At 38.9% G+C, this 24,161-nt stretch overlaps 1 long non-coding RNA gene across 1 annotated transcript in view; it reads left to right on the top strand.

The window, feature by feature from the left end:
• Positions 1-24,161, top strand: part of LOC121526417 — a 68,833-nt gene that overhangs the window by 27,918 nt on the left and 16,754 nt on the right. Inside the window, exon 2 of the long non-coding RNA XR_005993316.1 lies at positions 4,555-4,634. This is a non-coding gene — a long non-coding RNA (uncharacterized LOC121526417). The remainder of the gene's footprint in view (positions 1-4,554; positions 4,635-24,161) is intronic.

Below are 24,161 nucleotides of genomic sequence, written 5' to 3'. Positions count from 1 at the left end.
TGGAGATCAGGAAATATCTGAACTTTATGTCAGATGATCTTAGCAAAGTGGCAAAACAACAAGGTATGCTGCATGACCTGATGAATGGGATAAAATAACAGAAGAACCTCATGAGAGAAAACGATAAGAAAATAGACAGCTTGGAATGGAGGATATAATCATGAATGGACTGGAAACTTCACACAGAAGCTACAGCAGCGCTGCAGCAGGTGGAGGTAAAGCTGGAGAGGACGCTCCAGCGGAGGAGCTACAAACGCTGGAACAACAAGTTATAAAAATCCATCTGCGTAAGAAAAAAAGACAGTAAAGCAAAGCCTTCCATCATTGTTTGGTTTCTGAGCTCCTGAAACAGGTCGAGAAACTAAAGGGAACTGGTGCGTTCATATATGAACATCTAATTAAAAAGAACGCTGAAATCGCCTGACAGGCATGCAACCAAGAAAAGAAACAAGATACAATCGAGGTTTACAAGAAATGATACGATTGAATGGCACAGCTGAGAAAGCAAAAGATGTAATGATAAGAGAACTCAAAGACCTACGATCATAAGTTGTATCTATACAGTAGTGGGTCCTGGGGGGGGCAAGGATTACAGGAGGTCGCCCCCCCCCCCCCTTAGGGGACCCTGTCTGTTCTGACCTTGTCAAAATTAGATGTGTATATATTCCTTTAAAAAGAAAGTAGATCATGATTAGAAATATATTGTACAAAGCCTGTAAGGGCCACCTTAAAAGACAAAAAAGAGGATCTGTTAATTTTAAAGCAAAATTTTGGTGACAAAAGTTTTTGAGATTATAAATTTTTATATTGACAAGAAAGAAAAATCAGAAATTCAGAATTTAAAAAGTCATAAATTTTAAAGGAAAAAAAAAACAAATTTCCAATTTGATGAAGTTTAAAATTTTGACATTTAAACTAAAAAAATTCAGCTTTTTAAAATCATAAATTTAGAGTGTTGTAAAGGCAAAAATTGACCAGAAATCAAACTGAAAATAGTGGTTTGATTTTTGACTTTTCTATTTCAAAAGTTTTGGTTCATGTACATATACGATTGTGGTAATAGTAAGAAATGTATTTTTTTCTTGTAAGTGAATAACTTTTTAAACTGGAGACTTTTTTAATCTTTTACTCAGAAATTAACAGATCCTCTTTATCTTTATTTTTTTCAGTGATCCTTATATTTGTAATAATGGATAATGTATAGCCTACATAGATCCCTTTTCAAGAACATGTGTCTGTAAGCCTTTTATGTAGGGATTTTGTCAATGAAATCAATGAAATGGATGTGTACTTTTTCCAAGTGAGTGGGGGGCCTAAAGAACATAGGCTGGTAACTACTGCTGTAGAGAAGTGGTTCTCAAATGGTGTGCTGCGGCACACTGGTTTGCCTTGAGACGAGTCTAGGTGTGCCGTGAGATTTTTTGCTACTATAGGTCATATTTACAACTATTCAGCAACACATGATTGATTTTTTTTTAAATTTACATTATCAGTATTTTATAAACATTTATTTCCATGTACGGCTGCAATTTCCATTCACCTAATTTAAAAATCCCTATAACACCTTAAAAGGAACACCGTCCTGAGCGTATTAAACCCCAATTATTAATTAATGAGGAAGACCCACCGAAAAAAAAACAAAACAAAAAAAAAAAAACCAGCCAGTAGACAATATCATGATAATTATTTGTCATTTGGCTTATATTAGATAATAGATGACATCGTAATGAACAGATGAAGTCAATATTAGGAAATGATTTTTTAATGCATGCTTGATAGGTTGTTTTGCATGGAAATAAATATGGTGTGCCTTGAAAACTTGGCTGGATGTTAGGTGTGCCTTGGGCAAAAAAAGTTGGAGAGCCACTGCTGTAGAGCATCAGGATCATGCCTTTACACGTTCAATGACAAACTAGCTGCCATATTTAGCAACACAAATGATAAAAACACACCAATACTCTGTGGTGATTTTAATATTGATCTGTTAAACCCAAAAGGACATTATCTTTATACACACGATGTACAGTAACAGCCTCACTCATGTCTTTTATAAAACAAACTAGAACAACAATAGCTACAGCTTTTTGAATAGATGAAATATTCACAAATAAAGTAATTATATATGATCTATATATGATTATAAAATAGTTGGATGACTGTTACAAAGAAAAACAAAAGATGAATACATTTAAAAGATAAGGCACAAAACGTCTAGAGCCATCGCTGCTCTCAAGGTGGGCTTAGGACAACAAAACTGGAGTGAAGTGTACATTATTAAAGACCTTGACAATGCATAGTGAATTTGCTGCCCTGCTGAAGCTATTTAGTAAAGAGGATAGGCATTATAAGTAAATCCCTTAAATAAATCCCTCATTGTTTTTATGTTTTTCATTGGGAGTGTTTTTCCTTTATTTGGTAATGGAAATAAACTGACTGACTAAAATTAATGATAAAACAAAAAGTGTGTGAAAAAAATAGAATTGTATGTATTTGTAGTGTTGCACAGTTATTTAACAATTCACTGCAGCATAAGGCGGGTTTATAACTTAGGGACTTTGATGATTTATAAATTACCTCCTGATGTCAGGGTTTCATACAATGCATTCGCACAGAATAAAGTCTGTAATGTACCTGGATCTAGACATTTCTGAAGAAGATCATGAGAGTGCTGCATGTCTGATTTTAGATCTGTAGCGAGCCTTAACTTGTGAACAATCTCCTGTAACTCTCCCAATACATATCGAGGTTATATAAGTCACCTGTGTGTGTGTGCAGCTGAGCAGATAGAGGAAGAGAGACAGTCGAGCATCCCTCCATTAATGTACGAGATAGGGAGCGTCTACTGTTAACTATAAACCTCTCCTGATACTTCTAACAGTTTAATGCAGTTGATGCCGTTGCTGTTATTCTGCGCTCTGTAAATTTAGGGTCATTATGCATCTATGACAACCCTTCTCAGCTGTTGAGGCCTAACCACTGAATGTTAGTGACACATTTCAAATTGTAATTTGTGTTATGCATGAATGGTATGTCTAATAATATTTATATAGATCAGGCATTTAAAAAAAGACAGTAGGAAGCAGAGCAGAAGTGCTGTGCATAAAAAGAGAGCAGCACTGTAGGCACACACAGAAACAGCAGAGTTTAGATGAAGAAGTTAAGTTAAATAAAGACATTTTTACACATAAGTTGAAGTTAACTGGAAGAGAAGCACTGTTTATAACCTATATGTGTCTAAACTTAGTTAACAATGTCCTGTGCAGCCGCCATTATTTTTTCTACCAGTAAAAGGAGCAGAAAAAGCTGCACAGATGTTGAAAAAAAAAAAAAAGTATAATTATCACCCTAAATTATAGAGATGCAGATTCACATGGGATTAGTATTACCTGTGGACCTCTGTGTGTGCTGAAATATGATATGTGATTTGAATTTGCATCTTTCTGTGTTCAATTCACATGGGATTATAAACACAGATGTCCTGCTTGATTATTATAAGTTACCAGAGGTCTCTAGGTAATGTGTAACCCCGGAAAACAAGGCATAAGATGGTAGAAAAAAAACAACAACAAAATGACACGAAAAAAGTTTTACATACAAAATAGTGAGATTTTAAAATGTGCTATAATGGATGTGATTAATCAGAATTAACTAGAGATATTCTGAGATTAATTGAAATTAAAATGTATATCTTTTGACAGCATTTTATGTAATGTTTTATGTTGTATTTTGCAATAGTGCTGCATAATTTGGTGATAATGTGTGATTGTGATTACGCTGGACAGTATTGCAATTTGTGATTATGATACAATACATAAATGTGTTCCATGCAGACACATGCATTTCAACTTAACACAAACAAATATTAAGTTGCATTAAAACAAATTTAAAAAACTGAAGTTTTTACAGTACTACTTTCAGAATAACTTAATATTTTTAGATAAATTAAAGTGTCTGTTTTTAAAATAAAGCTACCTCTATAAAGTACAGTAGTGGCACTATAGTAAACTTAAAGGCCTTTCTGCAGGCACTTTTGTAAACCTTTTGGTACAACTTGATAGAAAAATAATTTCTTTATTTGTAATTATGTAATTGCACAGCCCGATATTATGATTGCAATTGTGATTAATCGTACAGCACTATAGTGCAGTTAATGCACTGTTACTGTTACCTACTCTACATGATTGAACTGAAGAAATCACTGAAAGGGGTTTGATGGTACACAAAGAGAGAAGAGTGCCCTTGCTGACCCCTCTTCTGTGAGCGCGCTGTACTTTCTGTTGTCTTATCTTGAATGACTGGCGGCTGGGGCCCCATTTAGGGGGGAGTCTCCATAGGTACAGAGTCTCACTCACTTAATATTCTTTTGTTTCCACTGCTGTTGTCGAATCAATCTCATTTCTCCACTTCCTCTTCCTCTTTTTTTTTACACTTTCTCACCTTCTCATAAACAATATAAACACACACATACAAAAAAATCTGCTTCTGGATGACTACTACAATTTGCGGTTTGACCCCCCTTCCCCTAACAGTCAGTTTGTTCTTTCCTCTGTTCAGATGCAGTGTCCCAGCCGCTGTCCAGACACCCCCAGTGAGGAGCAGAGGCACAGGAAATAAGAGACTTCAGGAAACAGCAGGTAAAACCTCTGCCGCTCCTGTGTGAGAACATGTCCTGTAATTATCTTGACCTACTTTACCTGTGCTGCCGCCGCTGCTGTGTATGTATACTGTACGTGTGCGTGTCTTATTGGAAGAGGAGGAGCAGAGCGCTGACTCGGCTGGAATCTGGGAGAGTGGGCCTCGTCCTGACAGGCGGGGAATGTGTGGAAGTCAGCCAGCATGCTTGACTCTCATGTCAGAGATCAGTGTTACACCACCTGGGTGCACTCTTACTGCATTATCTTTTTGTTGTGTCCCGCCGACTTGATCCATTATGAAATGTGTAAGGGCACTGAAAGAAGTGCATCTTTAAGAGCATTTTTTTTTGTTTTGTTTATTTGTTTTTGCCACTTGAGCTTGGTGTAGTATAAAAGTCACTTTACTCCTGTGTTTCTCATGGCTCTCTTTCACCTGGCTGTCTTTTTATTTAAACAAGAACTGAACGTTGTGCCACCTGAAGCAACATATTGGACAGTTTACAGCTTGTCACATTATGTTCTGACATTGGCAATAATGCAGACTAAACATGGGTAAACCTATGTTCTATATAATGTTTAGATGGATTTTAATCTCGATTAACAGGCTACAGTTTGATTCAATGGTAATTAATTGAAATACAGAACTATTGAGTCCGGTCAGGTCTGATCTGATCAGATTAAATGCATTTTGATTATAGAATCCCATTACCTTTTTGCTTTACAAAACTTAGAAAAGGGTAAAACAACATAACTTCAATAGGCTGAATGCCTGAGTTTTTTATTGGTTAAAGAGACAACATAACTCTCCTGTAAAGGTAAAAACTCTACACAAGCTGCATGAGATTAACAACGCTGAGCAAAAGCATGGCTGAACAAGCTATGATGATAAGCAGCAGAGCCTCAGTGAGCCAATATCTCACATTGAAGCCAGTGCATCCACTGATGCATGTTACATTTTACCAATCCAGGGGATCCACAGGCCAACACGCTTGGATTTTTGGTGCAAAGATCAATTATCTGAGTCTGATTGGTTTATCTTCATGCCACTAATACTTACAGAATATCTCAGAATAAAAGGATGTCCATAGCCAAGAGGGCCAAGTGTTTGTTCTTGTGTGTGTTTCAGGCCTATGCATGTGCAGCTTGTTTCACAGTAAGGGGGGAGAGGTTCACTTTCCCATATTGAAAAAAAAAAAAAAAAAAAAAAAAAAAATCAAAATATGGGTCTTGGTTTAAGGCCAGTTGCCTCATGTCTGTTTGTCTGTAAACCAACATGCCACTATTTTGTAAGGTCAGTCACAGCAGGCATGGCTGCAGGAAAACTGCAACTGTAATGCCAAAGCCATGCAAAGTTGAGAAGGATTATTTCCTTATTCTAAGTATTTGGGGCATGTAAAGATTGTCATAATAATTACAATGTTACTGCTGGACTATCAGATCTCAGGGGAAATTCAAAATGTTTCAACCACAGGGAACCAAGAGATTTCCCAGTTTTGCTGAAGTTGTGTGTAATGTGCTTATGATCTGCAGCCTCTTTAGTGACAGTTTCTCCTAAAATACATCACTTCACCAAAGTGAATCCTCAGAATTAACAGAATGGACATCATTTGCATTTATAGATAAATAAAAGCAACTTTCTCCCCCTACAGTTACCCTGTGCACTGATTGGCAGTCATGTTTTTAGAACTGATGATTTGATTGGTTGGACTGCACCATTAGAATTCACTGTTAAAGTAGTGAAGTGTGCTTCTCTCAGCTCTACTGACCTAATTTATCAACCAAACCCCAAGTGGTGTGTGGAGGCCTGCTGCTTATCGGTTGTGGCATAGTTTGATCATTACAGTTTGTCCTTTTTGAGTGTTGGAAAATGATTTCCTGCTACATTACATTTGTTGCATATTGAAGCTCTGCTTTGTGATTTGTTGAACCATCAACAATGTTTCTGAATAGGCTCAGTGATCAGTGCTGAAATAAGAAGCATCATTCAGTCAATGCTGCTTTTCAGATCTGATTATTAGCCATAATGCCATAACCATGCAAGGCAGACTCACCATGAGCTACCTGAGTTAATCATTGATATGTAGTCTAGGGTATTGGTTCCCAACCTGGTGTCCCCCAGGGGAGTTGCCAAAGATCTTAGGGGGGTGCAAGGCTTTGTCTGCTATGAGGCTGCCAATGTTAGATTTGCAAATATTGACTAAAACTATGATAAAGCAGTTATTAAGTAGTTTATATAAATGTCTTTAGATAAGAGAAGCATGCATAGGCCTTTTTAAGGGTTCTATCAATGAAAGAATTGAAATCTACGTTGATTTTTGGCAGCAGTGTGTCACTTTTTCTTCTCTCTTGGGTGTTCGGGGACATGTAGGGGGGTGCTCCAAGGAAAACGGTTGGGAAAACTGGTCCAGGGTCCGACCGATCTTGTTTTTTTCAGGGCCGTAACGATTATTTTGTCATTCAGGAGACAGATAACCAATGTTTTGACCTGATGTGCATTTATCACGATTAACAGAATTTACCTAATGTGGAAAAAATAACGCAATACAGCAGGGAAAGAGGAAGTGTGTCACTGTGTCAGTGGCACCCAGGCTTAAGTGCTGATTGGCAGGTACAGAGGGGATGATGCACCTTGCAGTTTAGCCAAATTAGCATACTTTTTGATTCATTAATTGCATCAATTATTGGTTAATAAAGTGCCGATACTAATAATTAGCCAAATGCCAAATATTGCCATCAATAATTGGCCGGGCTGATAATTGATTAACCCCTGATATGGTAGAGCACAAGTTCATAAGTTATCCACATAGTCTTAAGAAAATTAAGAGTAAAAAAAAATGAGAGAGAGAAATTATTTGCAAGCATGATGTATACCACTACATTGCTATACATCATGAGGAAGCTACTCAGTTGCTCTGCAAAATTTTATCACAAAATATAGAATTTAAATGCTTTGTGGTTGGATGTCGATGTTTGGACCCTGACTGATCAACAGTACTACTAGATCCCAGAATACATACAGTAGGTTTTTATCTGGAAGAAATGGACTAAGGGTGTAGTTTCTCTTTAAATCTAAAGTTCACTCATTTTCGGTTTTCTACTAAGAATCTCCCTTTTTTCTTACTCTTTGCAAGCTTTGCATGCAGGATTGATCCTTAAAGTGATTTATAGATCAATGCATGTGGAATAATCCTCAGTTCCAGCCTTAGTTTCTGTTCTCTGCCATGTTGGCATGTTTATCTTCAGCAGAGCTCACAGAGCAAACATTGTCTGAACTTCCTCCTCCACTCAGATGACATGCTGAATAGGGTTGTGCAGGTGCAGCCTCATCAGCTACATGCATGAAAATAACATTCCCTGCCGGCAGCATGTGCAGGTGTACAGTAACCACCAATAATCAGTACGGATACCTTCCCTTTCGATTTGTCCATCCGCCTCCTTCACTCCCACTTAACGTGGAAAAAATAGCCTGATCCGATTACTTCTGCTATGTTCTGTCTCCGGAGATCTTCCGCCAACCCTCCCGTATTACCACCACAGCAGGGACGAGGTTTAATGGCAGTGCAGGCTCATTACATGGCTTCTACTTAGATGCCTCACTTGTGTTTTTTTCCCCAGAAATGACCTTAAGTATTAAAAGTGACTCAGACAATCCAAGGAAGCCCTGCCCTTAGGCTCATTCTTGGTTGTGTGTTTGGGTGGCATTATACTCTCAGCAATGACCTTGCCACCCCGATGTATTTCAGTGTATAATTAGACTAGCTCATGTTTTCTGGACAATACTGCATGTACTAGCACAATTTAATTATAGACTAGCAGCAAAGATGGGCGGTGTTCTTGCATGAAACATTTTATTTTGATGTCTGGAGGAACAAGAGATGCATTCGTATGTCCATCTCAGTCGATGGCAAAGATCACACAGTATATTTGGCATTGACTCTGGCTTTTGTGTGTTGTATTAATAGTAAAAACCAAACTGATTGTTGTGGCAGAGCAGCCTAGACAGATGGGTGGATGTCTAAACTGGAGGGGCGGGCATCAGCGTGTGATTTACTGCTGCTAAGTGTTCCCAGCAAACCAGTCACCTCTACAGCGAGATGACAGCCGCAGCCAAGACATGTCTCCCATTCCAGGCTTGTGTGTGTCATTCTGTGCCAGTGTGGGGCCCTTTGTTTATGAGGGAGATAAATGGTGTATTGGCAAGATGCTAGGAGACTAATCCTGAAAAATCAGCCGTGTGTGTGGGAGCCATCCCTGCCACATTCACACCACGGAAGTGTTATTTTTTTTGCTTCTTTCTCTCTGGTCCAATCTTCATGGTGGCAGCTGTGGAGGCTGTGTGTCTGCATTAAAACTATCCTGCTCTATTTTTACATAAAGACTATCTGCAGTTAGACGTTCAGCCTTCACTGACCTCAAACAACCTCTCATTCAGCCCTTTCCTTGTCTGCCCTTGTTTTTCCTGTCCATCAGACTCTTCTGTCGTGGTTGTTGATTACATTAAAATCTCTGTGCTGAGATTTTGTAATGCTGAGGAATGCTGTTTAAATCATACACTGTAATGTAATAACATCAGCATTAGCCATATACATCCTGCCTGTCACATCATTCAGCCTGGGGCTGTTGACAAAGAGGCAGATGCTACCTGAGGTTACAGAGGCGGATATGTGCTGCTGCTCTAAAAACAACAGGAACTACGTTATCAAAGTTTGGCCCCATGATTTTACTTGATAGCAGAAATTAGCAGCAGATTTGGCTGCCACATACACTCTAACACATAAGCAATCATAGCGACTAGTGGTGTTTTTATTCACAAAGACATCATGAACATTCATGTTGTATTTCAGTGTGACATACTACCAAAGCGCTACATCATTTTAATTTACTGTTTTCCCATGAACAAGACTGATTTCTGCTGTTTTAGTTTGATCCTGGCTTCTTTATGTACTTTTCCTGTGATAACAAGTTTGATTTTGAGATCTCATGAAATTCTCTGGAATTAAGGTTATCACCTGAAAACATCTATCCAAGTAATTTTCTATCTGGTCATGGTTGCAGAAGGCCAAGCAAACTGACCCAGATGTCCTTCTTGCCAGAAACTTTTCCAGCTCTTTCTGGGGAATCCAGGGGGTTAATGGACCAGGATGGATAATAAATCCTCCAATAATGAATACAAGAATCTGCATTATCTCAAACTCTACTGATCAAAGCCCCTTAAGTCTACCAACTATAGAGACCCTTACTCACCACTCCAGAGCCTATAAAACAAATTACCAGGGAATAGTTGTCACACAAAATAAGGTAATAATGGGGCTAAAAAAATCAAACATTAAAATGTATGAAAATTGCCAGTTTAAGTGTTTTTTCCTGTTTTAGTCTGATAGCCTACAACAGTGTCAGAATCTAAAAACACTCTGGATTAGACCAAGAGTTAGCAGTTTTAAAGGGATTAATTAGCAGCTGTTTTGACTGAAGATTAATTGTTTTAATCTGATTTAAAGTCAAAGTGCCAAAACAAATATTCCCTAGTTTTCTAAGTTGTCTTTGAAAGAAGGCCAAAAAAATGTTCATGTAATGAATACTACCGCAGCAGCCATGCTGGTCATCATTTTTCATTCATGTTTTAGTGCTTCTCTTTAGACTCATAGTTTATTCTCTTTGAACTGATTCAATCATCGTAACTGTGAAAATAATTTAACTGTAAAACACTTAAATTAACACACTGTAGGTACTACTGACCTCTGGGTCAATACCCAGCACAGAGACTGGGGTGCTTTTTCAGAATAGCTATCCATACAGATACCTATACAAACAGAATACCTATATACATACAAGCAAGTAAACTACAGTCAGCCTTTAATGTTGTCTCGAGAAACCTCTGATTTAAGACTTGTACTTGTTGCCAAGGAGACCAGAATGATGCTCAGGATAGTGCTCAGAAATTTACCTTAAAGACCCTGTAAAGTGAAATCCAAAATGTGTGTCTTAACACACTAGAAATGTTGGAATATGGTTGCTGCAAACACGTGACAACACTGAGATCTACATGTGACTGAATTTTGGATTTCGACTGTTAGAAAGTTTTTCACCTCTTTCCTGGCTTGGTTAAATTTGGGCAAATATTTATGTGGACTGGTGATGTCATCGGCCCACAACAGGGAGTTACCCTGCCCCTAAAGCTACAATGATAACTAGAAAAGCACTCAGAGAGCGCAGACCTCCGCCATTAGCCCTATCTCCCAATAGTAAAGAATCCTTTAAAAAATTCCTGGATCCAGACAGTGATCCGGATCAGTTCAGTCTGTTGTTACATGATATCACTGCCTTCATTGAAAGTTAACAGTCAGTTTAGTCATCGTGAGGTAAACTTGCCAAATCTATCAGCCACAGTGGTCTCTGGATCATTTGAAGCATCGTAACAGAGATTTGAGCCAGAAAACAGACTGTCTGTTCTCTGGCACAGAGCCAGGCCAGCACTTTATGGTAATATTCTTCACATGCATGCAAAAAAAAAAAAAAAATTCTAAAAAATTTCATTTTAACCACGGTAAACCCATTTTTACCAGTTTCTATCAATTTTTCATTACATTCCACCTAGCTAATTTCTAACAATTCTTTGCACTTTAAAGCCATTTCAGCCACTTTTTAATCCCTTTTTTACTTTTTTATGGGCCCATTTTTGCTTCTTTAATCCATCTTTGGTTATTTTTGCCACTTTTATCTAAATTTTGCCACTTTTAACCGATTTATCTCATCCACATTTTTTTCCTTTTTTTTTTTTACCATTATTAACCAATTTAAAAATTTTTAACCCATTTGATATTTTTAACAAAAGTTATCATTTTAAGAAGGCGTTTTCAAAACAAATTAATAAATAAAGATATTTGTTGTTTTAATAAGAGTGGTTAATATTCAGGTCATATACAAAATATGGACATCACAGCTTAGCTTCCCAATGGACTATGATTTTGCTGACCTCCATGGTCCTCCAGTTTGGCTGGGTCCCAGAAACCTCCCTCTTTGTCCTTACTTATGGACAGCCTTGTCTGCACATGACTATTCTTGAATTTGCATGGCTGAGTTCAACCACCTTCAGGTACAGTGGGGTCCCCGGTCTCTGGCACCTTTATTTTGGGGGTCACGGGCTGAAACGGTTGAGGACCACTGGTTTAGAATATTTTAAAGCCAGAACTCAAGAACATTTGACCAGTGTATGCACGTGTTTTTCTGCTGAAACCTTTGTTGTTATGTTCTGTTTTATTCATATGATTTTGCCTGGACTCTATTGTCAAAGATTTTTTTGTATCTCAATGTGAATGCTCCTGCTTAAATAAAGATTAGATTAAAAAAAAAAAAACAACTAGTCCACTTTGGTCCAGTCAAGCTACATGAAAGAAAAAATCAATTTCCCTCTCCAAGTTTTAGAGATTCAGTTTAGTATGACTTCAGCCAGACTAACATGCTTATCTGCTTTTAAAATCTAAACTAATGCAGAAATGTGACTTTTTCTAACTACATAGAAACAAACTGATAGACATTCATGTTCATTTTTACTTCACATTAACTGACCAAAGACATGAAATATCCCTGATGATATGGGCAGACACTTTTTATAGACCTCAGGTCAGTTTATTTTTTAAACCTTAACTTAACCCACATGTTCAAGTCAGGTTTCTAGTCCATTTAGCCATTTTAACCCAGACTTTATGAGACACTGCCTCAACAGAAAGTGGCCACTGTATAGATATATTGTCTATTGGACTGTTTGTTGGATAAATAAACTCAATAAAACATGTCAAATTGGTGTTTTGGAAACTGTAAAGGAGATTTTCACTTGTTCATGAACATAAAATAGCAGGACTAAGTGTGCTATGAGAAACTGATAAACACTGTTGCTGTAGCTATGCTATGGCACTTTTCTTAGGGTGATTACTTGGATGAATGAGCTTGAACTTGATTTTCCTGAATTATCAGGAATGTGTAGTCATTAAAAGGTTAATGTTATCAGTAGTGGAAAATTTTTTACCTCAAAAAAACAAACAAAAAAAAAAACACATGTCATCTACCTCAATAGTGGCTCATTGTTTTCTTGTCAAATTTTCCATGGAAGGCTTCCTTCCTCTCTGCTTTTAAAAAAGAAGCTGTTGTGTCAAATGGAACAAAGGCTAACCTTTTGTCATGCTCATAGAGCAGCTGTTGGTACACAGATCTACTCATCAACACAACAGGAGGAACCACAGCGGCCATTTTCAGTCAGGCTACATCGTCTGTGATCAGTGGATAGTGAGGGTCAACCACCAGTTATTCAAATAGCTGTTTTAGAAGACATGGAATGAAGAAGTCTCCCATGATTTTCAAAATAGATGCTGTGGTTTTGTTTTGATGACATCAGCTCTGTAGAAGAGCAGGTTTTATTTTTAAATGTTCTGAGAAATCAAATGCTTTAGGTTCATTGTCAAGAACAGATGACCACAAAAGAATCCTCTTGTTCCTTTTTCACAGAATCCAAACTGTCTTTGGTCATCGCCATCAGTTTCTCAACGGCACAAAAGCACAGCACTTCTGTTTGCATCCTTCAAAATAAAAGCCCCCAAATTATCGTACTTTTCCCCAGGGGTAACTAATATTGCAGCTTGACTCTATTGCCCCTCCAGCCCTCAGAGCTTTAACCGGAGCCCGGTTTGTCTGTGTGAGGCCGAGCTGGTCAGTGCTTTGTGTTTCCATCCGTGTGGCTGTGAGCGAGAGAAATGCTGTAAGGGGGACGGTTTGTTGTGAAGGGTTGATGGGGGCAAGGGCATCACAAGGGCAGTGTTTGTGCAGGGCACGGGACCGTCCTCACTGACACGCACACAAACACATACAAACATGCACGCTCACTGGCCAAAAACAGAGGCTTATTGTGGACGCCAAGCCCGGTCGGGTCCACTCACTACAGTCACACATTGTGTCACACATTGCCTCTTGAGCTCTGTTTTTCCTCCCTTCGCTTCTCTCTGTAGCCACCCAAATTACTGTCTATCTCCTCTCACTTCCTTCAGCAGGATGATAAACTTGTTTCACTTCAGATTTTACCACTCATCCTCGCTGTAACCCCTTCCAGGCTGCAGTCATCTCTGAACTTCCATTTCTTCTTAACAGACTCCTCCTCCTTTCACTTTGAGGCATCCTCCCATCCCACCTTTGTTTTGTCTGAAAACGCAGTTTTGTATCTCCCAACTTGTGTCTGTAAAGTTAATCAGACTCTTAATCCCATAATAATCCCACATTATTATGCAGGCAGTCAATAAAATTAAAATCCACATCATGTTTAATAACTCTTGAAGTATAAGCTGTGTAATTAAAATGTATTAATGCTGATCACTGTGTGGGGCTGTGAAATTTGCAATATTTCATCATCATTTTCTTAAGATTGGGCTCCTGATGGCTGCATGCATGCATTTGTGTTAGGTTTAGAGCCCAATAAGCCTCCTATATGATGTTATTGTGTATGATTGGGTTAAATGCAAAGTACTAAGTAGTCTGGAGAGTAGAGAGCCACTTCACAAGTACAGCCCATTTACCGTCTCAGCTAATTGATATTCTTTGTAAGAACTGAAGTATCCATGGTTACTAATGCAACAGTATGGCTCATATCAACCATCATTGCTCTCTGTTTTTCTTAATGTAAGCCCTGTTTTTTATTAAGCACATAAAGCTTTGAACTTCAATAGCAACTTTTTAAATTACTCAAATGTTCCATCAAACTGAAGTTTACTTTTGACTACATTTGCACCTATCAGTTAGTATTTAAAAAGACAGTGCTGTGTGGTGAGCGCATGTTTAGAATAAATACCTCAAGAATGTGGGTTGAAGACTTTTGTTTCAGTCTCAATGATTAGAGCTCACAGTGGCAAAATCCACTATTCCAAAATATTAGGATACTGTGGAAAATTACAATTACAATATCATTAGATTTCATGTATAGCTTATTCACTGGTCTGATAGATCCTTTACCTAATCCTGCAGTATAGTTTCACTGTTAAAGGGGACATATTATGCAGGCCTGTCCACAATCCCCTCAAGTACCAGAAAAATCCATTCCCTTCCACCCTCTCTTTCTCCACCTTTCAGGAAATGTGTGCTTAAACAAGCTGTTCTCAGATTTTCCCCTCATGATGTCATATGGGGAGTAAGCACCGCCCCCAGGTTTGGTTGGCCCTCCCTGCTTAGAAGAATTTTCCACTGGTTCAAATCCCTGTCAGGTCCTTCACTTTGGATAAAAGTGTTTGTATTATCAGTAGTGCCACATCCATTCTGAGAGGGGTGTGGTCAGGGGCGGAGTCAGACAGCTCATTATCATTTAAAGCCACAGAAAGACACAGAAACAGCTTGTTCTGAAAAGGACTTGAAACAGAGGGGATTTTAGACATGCAGAAGTCCTATACTAGAGTGTTTATTCAGCAACAAACTTCACAGGCATGTTTTGGGGACCTCTGAGAACGATATAAACTTGTCTTAAAGGGTAAAATATGCCCCTCTAAGCTGCTTCAGACAAAGTGAAGTTCAATAACTAGCAGAGCTCTATCTGTTTGCTGCAGAACTGTTCATTTTATCATCTTTTTGTCCATCCAGCCTTCACAGTAAGGTAATAATAGTCCAGTAGTAAATGAGACGCCATGTGGGAGTTCTTGTCATTGTTCTCAGATTTTCAGTAACAGCCAGTCTAAACACATTTGGTTCACAACTATTTATCTATCTGCAACAATTCAAATGTGGACAACAAAAGGCGTTTGTGTGCTTCAGCAGGGACGTGGGCTGACGGGTGCATGAACGGTTAAATAGACCGGTCTCTGCAGCCTGCAGTCTATTGTTTTTGGCTTTTCTGCTGAGAAACAGGTTCACTGTTATGGCATTCTAACATTTTTATGGAGCTGTAGCCATCAATTTACAACAGCCATCACAAAATTCTACTTAAGCAATAGCTAGCATTGCCAGATGGCGTTAAACAAATCCAATGTGAGCCTCTACAAAGTAAAATAATATCTTTGAAAGTTACAGTATTATTGCTGCAGTCTTGGTGCTTGTCTTTCAACAACACAGCCTGACAATGTCCAGATTTTCAGTGACTCCATTTCTGTGTGCTGCACTGTTGCTACATTAGCCCAACTACAAATATCTGCAAAGTAAACACCATTAGTGCATCCTCTGGAGCAGAACCCATTCATCCGTTTCTGGTGAGTCTCACTTTGGCTGTAAATATGAAGTTACAGTTGGGCTTTGGTCAAGATTACTTCAGTGATAGAAGCCCCCCCAAAAGGCAAAGTTTTGTTGTTTTTACAATGAACGGATCTCAAGCTGTCCTTGCCACTGCTCTGGAGCAGGGGTTCCCAAACTTTCAGCCTGAGACCCCCAAAATAGCAGCGCCAGATACCGGAGACCACCACCGTCCTAGGAGGTGGCTAAAACATAAAACATGCAGAAAGCATCATGTATGAATTTACATTTTAAGGAGTTTTTTGTGAATATTAATTACATTTAAGCAGTATTATAACTTCAAAACTATGGTTTTATTTTAAATCAAACTTATTTAAGGTTTTTTTTTTACAATAAAGGATAAAATATACTGCTTAGAAATGTTTTACATTTCTCTTGGCTTTTTTTGGAAAGCATCCCCAAACCCCTCTCACTGTACATAAGGGTGGTTGAAGCATAGTTGAACCCAGCCATGCACTTTTTTTAAACTTTACTTTAATTAGAGTGTAAATCTCACCAGATTACCATATTTTTATTTTTTCCCCTTTAACTATTTTATGTGTGTTTTTATTTTAAAAAAAGGTAAAACAACCTATTTGAAATCATTTAAAGATTTTTTTTTTTTTTTTTTAATGCGTCCTACGACCCCCAGGTTGAGAACCACCGCTCTAGAGGACTATAGCCAGTGACCAAGCAGCTTATTGACATGGTCAGACCCCTCCCCAGTCTGCTGGTCTTTCATTGCTTCAAGTTCTCAGTGTACATGTGAAGTTTTGTGACCCCTCAAGTTCATCACTGAGTACTTTTGAAAACTACTCCCCCCTGTGCTGCATCCTTCCAGTGGACTTAATACTCCAGACCTCTTTTGACCCTCATCTTTGCAGTGGAAACATAATTAGTTCTTCCAAAGGTTACCATCCTGGGGGAACATCCTGCTGGGGAAACACGGCTTTTACTTCCACAAATAAAGAACTACACAAAACGTTACTGATGCAGTCATGTCCCAATATGATCTCCTGCAACACTGGACTGATCCCAGTCTCCACCCTAAACCCTCACAGACTTAAATCAGGTGTGTACTACGTGAATGCATGAGTCTATGAGTGCTGGAGCTTGAATGAAGAAAAGCCTTTAGACACTATTATAGTATCACACATTGGAGGAAAATGCACCAGAGAAAAAAGCCACAAGCATCTGTTTCACTGCAGCGTTTATGTTTCAGCACACTAAAAAAGTAACAACTAATGCTTAGAAACCCCAAATAACTCTTCAAAGTTGCTATGAATCACCACATCCACGCTTGTTTATTTCTCAGTCCTATTTGAATTCTGCTTCAGAATATGTTAGTTCACATTTAGCAGAAGCTGGACGATCACACCCTTCTCGTGACTGAGTTTGCTGTGATCTCTGGGTAAGTCCCACAGCCAAGGCTGTTGATACACAGACTCACAAAGAGTGTGTAATTTAGCGTTAAAACGTCCATACCAGATCCTTGAACACATGATGATTTCACAGTGGATCAACACTAAGTACTGACTTAGTTACTGGAGATATGCCTGAGCGTGGAGTTTAGGATTCTGCCACTGAGGCATATTTAAAGCCTTAGTTTATTCTGGATATTTTCACTGCCGTTTGCCACTGCAACATCTGCCTGTTTGTGTCCTTTACATTCTCGATTGATGTGTCACGTTTGTAAGTGAAGTAAATACAGAACTACACACAGATCATGCATATCATACTCAGGAGTGTTAAAGAAGAGCATGAATATCAATTTTTGAGGCATCTTACATTAATGTAAACTAGAACAGCTTCCTGTATGGTCAGATTTTACAGCTTTAGGTTACAGCTTCCCATGCTCATAACAGATGTATTTTGGGCCTATTTTGAGGAGGACAGTACTATGGATAGTGAAGGAAAACGGGAATTAAAGGAGTCTCAGGTTAGACCAGAACCCCCATGCTGCCTGCTTACACCACAGGGGTGTAATGGTATTTGTTTTCATCCTGAGCTCAGTCCTAGGTTTGTGGGGTTACTGTTTAATGCACTTAGTCACATGATGAATACGTCTAAATAAAAGAAAGAGGAAGGGGTATGGTGAATTCACTTCACTTGTGAAATGGCACAACGGACTACGTAAATATTTTCAGCACTGATTGTAGAGAATACAACAGGTGTGTTTGTCATATATTCAATCTTTAGCTACGAGGGATGGGAGTTTATTGTATTTTTGGTATGTACACATGTAAACCAGGGCTATTAACTGTATAAATATATGGAGAAGATCAACAAGGAAATCCACAGTATGAACAACATGGTCGAGGCTTTATTGTAACCTCTGGTGACGTACTGTTTTTTGGTGATGTTCGATGATGAACAAAAATCAAGTGGTATCTTATTTCTTAGGGGAAGGGGTAGACAAATAGGTTGTTTCCGTAAAGTTAAAGTTGGAAAGGGTCCCAAAAAACCGACTCGCACGTCCCACTTTTTGGCACCCCTTTGTAGGGGTACCAATCCTACTATCAGGCCCAAAAAGGTGGAGAAACAGGGGTTTGCACTAGCGTCACGTCAGCGTGTGACATGACTGCTAGGCTCTGGGCTGCAAAACACGTAAGTCTATGTGAGGAGTGGCAAAAATGGGAGAAAAACTGACTCATCTGTGCTTAAATCTGGGATATTTGGACTCGACAGAGATCAACACTGTTTCCTAGTCTGTAGAAACAGACATCTGGCCACAAATCAAGTTTCCTTACGTTTATCTGGACCTGATTTTAAGTACACAAAGCAGAGCCTGAGGGCTCACATCAGCCTGGTTTATTTGTGATGGATGTGAAACTAAATTACTGCTGAAGTTTTGTGAATACGAAGCTTTGTTGATTCTCTGTATTTTAACTAGTTATTCATCTACTTCTCTCTTTAGGTAACCTGTGAAAACATCGCTCTGTGGCTGTTGAACATACTCGTAAAACTTCAGGTTGCAGCCTATTTTAAAACAAGATCAGCGCACCCAGGATTTCTGACATGATCTAGTTTGTGTTAACACTAGTTAAACCCTTAGTTTATTTTAAATGTGGTAAATTCTCATAGTACAGCTCTAAGCCTTTATATTATATAGAATAAACTATAGACTAGATCTATTGCATATTAATGTGCTGTTATGACTCTAAACATATCTGTACACATATTCCATCAGCTGAGGATCTTTACTGACTGCGGTTAACATATTTAAGATGTGTTTTTTTTTTAAACAGCACTTGCAGCTGAAATAAGGCTGTTTAAGGCTTACACCGTGTTCCACATTATTATGCAAACGAAGTTTTTCTCTGATTTTCTAAATATCAATGCAAATGACAGTCATAATATTTTTCAAGTCATCAACAGTTAGAGTATAATTCAAATGTTTTTGAACAAACTTCATAATGATAACTATTTTTAAAAATAAAAACCTCAAAATGCACTTTTCCACATGTTCCACATTATTAAGCAGGCCACAGGTTTTCAGCAATATGGGAAAGAAAAAGGATCTCTCTGCTGCTGAAAAGTGTCAAATAGTGTAATGCCTTGGACAAGGAATGAAAACATTTGATATTTCAGGAAAAATGAAGCATGATCATCGTACTGTGAAGAAATTTGTGGCTGATTCAGAGCACAGACAGGTTTGTGCAGATAAAGACATAATGAGGAAGGTTTCTGACAGACAAATACATCAGATTAAGAGAGCAGATGCTAAAATGCCATTACAAAGCAGCAAACAAGTGTTATGTGAGTGTAATGGTTGGACCCAGGATGCGGAGATGAAGGAGCAGTTTTAACAGATTTTATTGTGCAGGTAAGTGGAGAAGGGAGGGGGGATTCCAAGAGTCCAAGGGAGTGTGAGAGTGTGCTGGAGCTGGCTGCGGTGATCTGGGCAGGAGGCACTGGAAGAGGAAAGGAGAGGCACGTTAGAAGCGAGCACAGGAAAACACAAGCACTGGAGGTTACTCAAAATGGTCATCAAAAGAACACTGGTAAACTTCTCTGGTGGATCTCAAGAGAGAAGGAGCCTGGAGCTGATGTTTACCGTAAGGTAAGGTTGGCGAGACTCAGGTGCTGTAGAGAGCTGCAGCAGGTCTTAAAAAGTGATCTTCAATGAGTGATTCGCTGCAGGTATGATCTCTCCACAGCACCAGGGGGGCGGGGTGGATGCCTCAGGAAGAGCAGAGAAAGTTAGCAGCCAGTCACAGCCTCCGGAAACCGGAAGTTAACCAAAATAAGACGAACTAAACAAAGTAAAACACCACAACAAGTATTCTAAGCTGCTGGTGCCTCTGGAGTCCCACCAACCTCAAGGTGTAGGATCCTCCAGAGGCTTGCAGTCATGCATAAACCTACTATTCAGCCATCCCTAACTAGTGCTCAAAAGCAGAAACAGTTGCAGTGGGCCCAGAAATACATGAAGATTCATTTTCAAACAGTCTTGTTGACTGATGAGTGCCGTGCAACCCTGGATGGTCCAGATGGAGGAGTAGTGGATGGTTGGTGGATGGCCACCATGTCCCAATGAGGCCAGGACGTCAACAAGGAGGGGGCGGAGTCATGAGGAGAGAGCTGATAGGCCCCTTTAGGGTCCCTGAGGGTGTGAAAATGACCTCAGCAAAGCATATAGAGTTTCTGACTGACCACTTTCTTCCATGGTACAAAAAGAGAATCGTGCCTTCTTTAGCAAAATTTTCTTCAAGCATGACAATGCTCCATCTCATGCTGTAAAGAATCCCTCTGTGTCATTGGGTGCTATGGGCATAAAAGGAGAGAAACTCATGTTGTGGCCCCCATCCTCCCCTGACCTCAACCCTACTGAGAACCTTTGGAGCATCCTCAAGCTAAAGATCCATGAGGGTGGGAGACAGTTCACATCAAAACAGCAGCTCTGGGAGGATATTCTGACATCCTGCAAAAAAAAAATTCAAGCAGAAACTCTCCAAAAACTCACAAGTTCAATGGATGCAAGAATAGTGAAGGTGATATCAAAGAAGGGCTCCTATGTTAACAGGGAACTTGTCCTGTTAAGATGTTTTTGATTGAAATAGCTTTGATTTCAGTAAATATGACCCCCTGATGCTGCAATTTCTACAAATGACCATTTTCAGTTCTTTTCAACCTATAAAATGTTTTAAAAAGCTGTTGTGCTTAATAATGTGGAACAGTGCATTTTGAGGTTTTTATTTTTTTAAAAATAATTTCTGTCATTATGAAGTTTGTTCAAAAACATTTGAATTATGCTCTAATGGCTGATGACTTGAAAAATATTCTGACTGTCATTTGCATTAATATTTAGGAAAATCAGATAAAAATATCATTTGCATAATAATGTGGAACGCGGTGTATACCCCACCGATTTATGTCACTTTACCTCTCTCTAACTCTGCAGCTGGACCAGCAGACTCATGCTGCATGTGATGTCACATTCATAGCCTTTGCAGCCCTCCCACCAAGTGAAGGTACGGGTGTCTGTGGAAATGCAAACTATTGTGGTGTTAGCATACTGAACCATACCAAACCATACTCAGTCAAACCAGACCACCTGATGGAAATGAAGCTAAAGGGGATAGGTTAAGGGGTGGAAATGGGATTGGTTTAAGACTAGCACAAAAAATATGTTTTTGTATAAACATGGTTTTGACATGGGAAGATTAGCATGCTGCTTTTGTGTTCAAGTAATTTAACTTAAAGACAAAGTCACTGCGAGGAAACTGATGCAAGAACTGAATGTTTTCTTGTTACCTTTATAAAAGTGATGAATGGTTTTGATTTCGGTATTTGAATGAATGAATGCTCTTCTCAGTCAGTAAGGTGACTGCAGATGTTTTCTGTCAGCACTGAAAGCTCATCTTCTGCTCTGACATTACACAGAATCCTGACAAAACCAAACTGATGATGTTTTCAAGCTCATGAGAAAATCCCTGAACCTGCCTTCTGTCACCACATCTCAGGGTGATGTGATTGAGGTTGTGCCTTCTTATAAACATCTTGGATTCTTGATTGATTATTCTTTGACTTTTAAGCTACACATTGACCAACTTGTGAAGAAATGAAAGTTGCAGCTTGAGTTTTATTTCAGAAATAAGTCCTGTTTTCCATTTACTGCAAAGAAAAGACCTGTTTCTGCCACTTTTATGCCTTTAATTGATTATGGTGATGTTTTATACATGCATGCATCTTCTCAGTGTCTTAAATCTTTAGATATTGTGTACCATGGGGTGCTGAGGTTTATAACAAACCTGAAGTCCTTAACTCATCATTTTACTCTTCATGATCGAGTTGGTTTGCCTTCTTTATCAAAGCGTAGGATAAATCATTGTCTTATCCTTATTTTTAAGACCATACTAAATCTGCTCCCATCTTACTTGTGTGATCTCTTTCATGTGAAAAGTTCTGGAAGTTATAGTCTTCGCTCTGTGACTCAGTCACGAGACTTATTTTTGCTCTCTGTTCCCAAAGTCCGTCTTGAAATGGGTAAAAGGATTTTCAGGTAGGCTGCCGCTGCAGCCTGGATTCTACTGCAGGAGGCTCTTTGTCTTGGGGAGCTGGTCTCTTTAAATCTTTTTAAAAATAGACTTTGTGCTCTGTGATTCAGGATTTGTTTGATCTGTGTTTAGAACTGTTGTATTTCATGTCTGTAACTCTGGTAAGTGTGCTGCTGCCTTTCTTGGCCAGGACACTCTTGTAAATGAGATTATTGATCTCAGTGAGGTTTTCCTGGTTCAATAAAATTAAATAGATCAATAAAATAAAAAGACGTTACAACGTGGATCTTTTACACATGAATATGCAGAAACACCGTGTGGAGAAACATCATAGTCATCTTAAAGGGGCAGGATTAAAAAAGTTTATACCTCTTCCTTCTCCTTTTTGCTGGGGTAAACTGAGATGATTATGTGTTTGCAGGTCCTTTGCTTTGCTGTTCCTTTGCTTTTTCTACAGTTTTGTTGCCGTTTACACGTACAAATACAGATATCAATCAGTCTTGTTTGAGTAACTATGCAACCAGTATTTACATAGTTTGAGTAACCAGTGTCGTCCTCTAATTCTGCCTTATTTGTTCCGGCTGTATTTTAATTTTGTAGATGAAACCTTAGCAAATCTTCTGCATCAGTGATGACAAACAAGATACTTGCAGCTGCCGTACCACATATTAAAAAAAATAATAATAAAAAATCCCATTTTAGGGAGGATCTTGTGGCATCAAGGATTTGCCAGTAGTGTCTAAATCATGCACGTCTCCGAGTCATGTTACAGAAGGGTGTTTAAGCTGCAGTACAAATGTGCAGAATCAAGCATTACTGCATGCAGAACTCAGTGTTCTTTCCCTTCAGACTCTACATTCACGCATACAGCACACACAGAAACAACTTGCAGACTTCTCTTCAGATTTCTACTGACAGCTTCAGTGTGCACACATTAATTCAGCAGTGTCTTAATTGCTTTTAGTGCATACTCTTAGATGGACTATGCATTGTTTTAACAGCATGAAATAGATCTGTTCACCTTGCACTTTCCTCAAACTGTCTTGCTGAAGTGGCCTGACTTGACCTCCTCAGCGCGGTACTGTAGTAGATGCAGAGAAGTGCACATCAGACCTTATAATGTCTTTGAAACGTATAGAACTGGCTCTGTCTAAATCTGTTTGGTAGACTGAGCCATCATGCTGCCATGGACGAGGTACTTGTAAAAGTGCACTGCTGTCACAAGGGGCTGTTATGTGGACATGTGTCTTTGTCTGATGTAACAAAAGGCCCTGGATGTAGGATTAGTGTCACCGTGGATTAATGGTCAAATTACAAGTGCTTATTTAATTACATCTGAACTAAAACCTTGTGTAGTAATGCAGTTAAAGTTTGGGTTTGCTCAGCATAAAACACTGTTGTGGGACAGACATACTGTGTTAGTTAAGGTATCTGTGCTTCGAAACATCATTATTGTGATGTTGCAGCAATGCCAGGTGAAACAAGACCAGGTTAAAATCCTAGTATATGGCAGACTGCAACTATATGGGATGCCTGCTGAAATGCCAGACTGAATTGTGTGTTCTGGCAGAGTGATTATTTTTTAGGGTGTGTAATTGTGCTGTCCCTAATGTCTGTGGGTTGAGAATTAAAGAGGCCTTGAAGTTTAAAACATAAAGCCCTGTTGGCAGTAAACAGCTAACCTGACATGTCAGATCGACTGAATATATTTCACAATCATCTGGGAAAGCACTCATAGAAAGTGTTTGAGAAGGGCAGGACGTTCTGTCCATCACAGTCATGACGGGCCAATCAGAGC

This window comes from Cheilinus undulatus, linkage group 2 (genome assembly GCF_018320785.1).
Source record: "Cheilinus undulatus linkage group 2, ASM1832078v1, whole genome shotgun sequence".
Classification (NCBI taxonomy): Eukaryota; Metazoa; Chordata; class Actinopteri; order Labriformes; family Labridae; genus Cheilinus; species Cheilinus undulatus.
This window is presented reverse-complemented; position numbering and strand designations above follow the sequence as displayed.